A 5254-nucleotide genomic window follows, 5' to 3' on the forward strand; every position below is an offset into this window, starting at 1 on the left:
TATGGAAGTCAAGGCATTTAAAGGGCTTATGACCTGTCATTGGCTGGTTTAAGTGGCCACTTTACACACTGTGTAACATTCACCATTTTGCCCATGTTTGAACATCCATATTTCTTCAATTCTTCCATCTGTTGATTTTAGTGAAGTTAAAGAGCTGAAACCTTTATTGTTATGAAGAGATTCATCTAACTGAATAATTTCACATACTAGGCAACGCCTGAAAATAATTTTTCAATTTTTAAACTTCTTCTTGGACTAGTTGGTTTCATTACAATATTTGAGTTTGTCCAAATGTTCATGGACAAAAGACTGGATTTTACCCCCTCGGGGGTCATTAAGATTAGTCTTTTGTCTATGAACATTTGGACAAACTCAAAAATTGTATTCATGTTATATTAGAAATTTCAAATTAAACTGTACCATAAATTGGGAATCATATTTTTTTATTGTTTATTGGTTTTAAAATGCATTTTACGTATTTTGCTTTTATTTTCTTAACACAGACTTTGCATTTTTGTACCACTTTATGCCAGGGGACCCAATTACAGTAATAAATTACAGCGCTGAATATTCAGGCTTACAAATAATCTTATTTTATTTTCGCAATTTTGCCTAGAATTGAATCGAGAACCCTTCGTAAATGAGTCCATCGTCTTAGGTATTTCACTACGGTGGCAGCCATCATTATTTTTAAACGTTTACACTTTGCGAAAATTGTATCTTGTAAATGCCTTTCAAGATTTTAAATTGTTCAATAAATTAATGAACAAACAAAATTTGAATTTAAAAAATAAGTTTTTTTTTTTTTGCAAACATTTTGCAGAAAGTTATAACTCTGCCGCAGTGATGTGATTTATGAGCCACATAATAGTTGATATGTTGTTTTTGATTAATTATCAATAAATATAGTTATTTAATAAATTAGTCACAAATTGTAATAAAATATTAAAAATAATGTATCGCTTAGCGGTAAATTAATTTATCAATTAATTATTTTTGATATCGTTACCTGCTTTATTAATTTAGCTAATGACTATACAAATGCCTTTAATTTGAAGATTATATGGAAATGAACCGAAACTCAGTCCCTTTGAAATAATTTTAATACTCATCAAAAAGCATTTAAATGTGACAGGAAGAAACGTGTTGAAACGGGAGTTAAGGAACGTACTGGGAATAGGAAAGGGAAGGAGAAAAGTAGAGTAGAGAATTGTGTGAACAAAAGGGTTGAAGTGTTCATTGTTAGGGGAGGTACAGGGTGCACATTATACAATAATAGGAGGATCTCTTAATGGCCAGAGCTTTTAATTGATAATAGCCACGGAACCGCTAGAATTTTTGAAGCTCCTATTTGGTACCGCTTTTTAAAAGGCAAAAATAATAAGTCGCATTAAAAATTTCAGACCACTATTAATTTTGTTAGAAATATGAAAAAAAATTACAAATTAGTAATGTTTCATTAATTTTAAATCTTTGAAAAAAAATTACTCCAGACTTTCTATTGAATTCTGTTCAGATGTCAGACTAATTTTATAATAACTTTTTTAACTATAGAAGTCAAGGCAACTACGAGGTTTCTGACCTGTCATTGGCTTGTTAAAGCGACCACTTAAATGCAGATGTAGATGCCTAGACTTATATATTTCCTTATCTAAAATGTTCCTTACCTCTGTTGTAATTTATAGATATTAACAGCTCCCTAGGGGGTGGAATCCAGTCTTTGTCTGCAAAAATTTGAACCAGCTCAAAACATTATTGATTATCCCACCTGGTCCAAGAAGAGGTACAAAAATAAAAAAAACTATTGTCAGACGTTGCCCAGTATCTAGGAGAACAATTTCAGATCAATAAAGGTTTTAGGTCTTAAACTTCACAAACATAAACAAATTGAATAATAGAAAGAGTATAAATATTCAAATATAGGTTGAATGGTGAATGTTTCATAATATGTAAAGTCGCAACTTAAACTAGCCAATGACCTGTCATAAGCTTTGTAAATGCCTAGATTTTTATATTTCCTTCCCTTCAATATTTTTCATCTCCGCTGTGATTTGTCAAAATTTGTCACAAAAAATTAACCCTTATTTTATGACGAGAATAATAAATATAAAAAATCTAGTATGAGAAAAACAATTATGTAATATTATTTTTTTATCGATATTCGCAAAATACGTTTCGTGTTAATATTTCATTGTTCTAAGATAAAGTTTACTGCATTCATTATGACGATATTTTTATATTGAATTAGGATTTTAATGAGGGGATTATATTCTTACATTTATATTTTCCCCTCCAGTATTAATTTGGTTATATTAATGAATTGCAGAAATATTTCATTTGCAAGATATTTAGAGAACATTCTTCTTTTTTAATCCGAAAAATGAAAAATAATTTAAAAGAAGATGAAAGCAAATTCGATGCCCCTTAAATTCTTTAATAATCTTCACAAATTACTTCTAAGAACAAAATTCATTGTATTTGGGCGAAAGTTTTTAGCTCATTATTAAAATTGCAGATAAGGAAATTATTTAGAAAAAAATATGAAGTACAAAAACATGAGTATTTAAAGAAAACGGATTTCAATGCGATATTTATAATTATAGTATTGTATAAACTACATTATTTGAAATGAACTTATAAAAAAGAAATTCAAACGTAAATACCTAAATTCCCCATTACCTATTAAAAACTTAGCCTCGCCCTTGACCATTGGTTTTTCCCTCAATTATGAATAATGTACATGCTATGGTTCAAAAGATTATTTTTATCTTCTATTTAAATACCTTAAATTATATAAGGACATATAATCCATCTTATCTTCACATTCGTTTAAAAATGCCCTAACAAGGCGAAACAATTTTCACGAAATTTTTGTTTTAGTATCTTTTATATTTCTAAAAATAAATTAATGTGTTTAGTAGACTCAAATCAGTGTAAGATTTCTAATATTATAAGTTTAAATATGGAGTTTTGCAAAATAAACACCAAATCAATCAATAAAATCTGTCTCAATTACATTATGAAGATAACTTTTACTGTAACATAATAATATTTATGCTAAGTTCTTGTTTAAAAATATCAGTTTTTTATTGTACATTTTTTTTCTTATTTTTTGCAACACAACAGGCCAGAAGGCCAAATTACAGTGGTGAATGACATCACAAAACACCCAGGTTTGAGAAAAATCACATTTAATTTTTGTGTTCTCAGCGGGAATCGAACCCGGAACCTTCCGTGTGTGAGTCAAGCGTCTTGACCACTGCACCACGGAGGCCGCCTGTTAGTAAGAGTGAGCGTATATATTCGTATTATGTGAGGGTGTGTGTATATGTGTATGGGTGTGTGAGTATTGTATGTATGTGACAATGTGTAGTGAATATAACTGGACTTATTGAGCAATGATTATAAATAAAATTCTGTTTTTAAACTGTGTAATATAAAAGTTTTACGCTGAAATTAAGGAATAAAATTGCTTTTTAATTTATTCCAAGGCATTCAATTCGAATTACAGTGTTGATAGTTTGGGTATGTACCTAGTCCCAAATGATTATTTTCTTATCAAATATCTTATTCACGCCCTTGATTGCATTGAAATTATAATTGTGGTGTTTTTAGAAAATTTATTTCATGAATATAAAAAAATGACATTACGCATTAGATGCGCCAGCTTAAAGAATCTAGAACACACGCTAAAAATACAGTATATTACTATATAATTTTATGTATATATAAACCAGAATACGGTTTTAAAACTTAAAATACTTTAAAAAAATACAATTTCTAACATTTCTTGATTTGAATTATAACAAAAAGGTTTCAAACTTTTTATCAAGCTTTTAATTGTGCGTTTTTAATATAATTACAAGTTTTAAACAATTATTTTTTATACTAACGCACACACACACACACGCACCCTCTTCCTCATTCATTCACGCATACACACATTCACATACACATGAATAGAAAAGTCACACACATACAATTACGTTAACTCTTTTCTTATATATTATGTGTCATTAGAGTGACAGTGAATTTTTTTGATTGGCTCTAGTATTGTTAATATTTTTCTACTTATTTTGCTTATGTAATAGCTGTAAAAATCCCAAATAAAATAAAATAAAAATAAAATATTTGTTTTTATTAAAGTTGTTTATTGAAAACAAATGATGGAATTCCATTATTGAAATATAATATTTACTTAAAATTTAATAAAAGTTTTTATATCAACATTGTATATATATATATTTTGGCAGAGATTTAAACCAAAAACCTTAACCAGCTGCTCTAACGATAATACAACTGTAGACAAATTATAGGTATGCCTAAAAAAAAAGTATGCAAATAAGAACCGAGTAAACATACGACGAAAAAACTTTATATTTTTCCTCCTGCATTGAACAGCAATTTCCCTCTTTTTTTTGAGAATTTATCCGAATTTCCTACAAAACGCAAGCGCTCTAAATTGTGTTACAAATAGTGCATTTCTCGTGCGAATCGACAGTGCTTAACGTGACGTTGCAAAATGACGTGTGCAGTCAAAGAATACACCGAAAGTGCATCGGAACGTCACCTGACAACGCGGGAAAATATAAAAATGTAACGTTTCCGCTTTATGCTGCAAGCTTTTCTCGCTCAGGGTGAAAATTTTATTATTTTTAGAGAAAGGTATCTAACATCACTCTGGCGCCCGGGGATTCCATGTTTTTACTACTCGTTTTCATGTAAATATTTAATACTGGAAAAGCGTACACGTTTGTCTGATCGCTCATTGAATTTTGTCTCTTCTATTATTTAAAGGTGACACAATTTATACCGGTACAAATAATAATTTCATAAAAATGTTATAGTCTGGTAGCATTTTTTTGTGATCTAAAACAAACGTGTTCTATATATCGGAATTTATTTCATGTAAAAAACTGAATTATTTGTCTATACATGATTTTTACATTTTAAATGTTTTATTTATTACTCACTAAGCGTGTCCGGTTGGATCATATCCTGCCACTCAAATATGCGGTGACAGATATTGCCTTGTCGTTTGCCATAATTAGGTCTTCAGAAATGCAGCCTACTCCCATGAGCGGGCATGTCAATAGGTGGCTGTCGTCCTTGATCACACAACATATCTACAACTACAAAAAAGGCGCCTTAAATGTGATATAATTATTTTTTTCAAAATTCTAAATAATATAGTTGATTTGCCGTATCTTTTACAAAATATTGGTTTGCGTTGTCCTCTTCGCTATGCCAGAAT

This window comes from Micrasema longulum, unplaced genomic scaffold (genome assembly GCF_059751315.1).
Source record: "Micrasema longulum isolate JH-2025_06_02 unplaced genomic scaffold, ASM5975131v1 h1tg000192l, whole genome shotgun sequence".
In the NCBI taxonomy this organism is placed as follows: Eukaryota; Metazoa; Arthropoda; class Insecta; order Trichoptera; family Brachycentridae; genus Micrasema; species Micrasema longulum.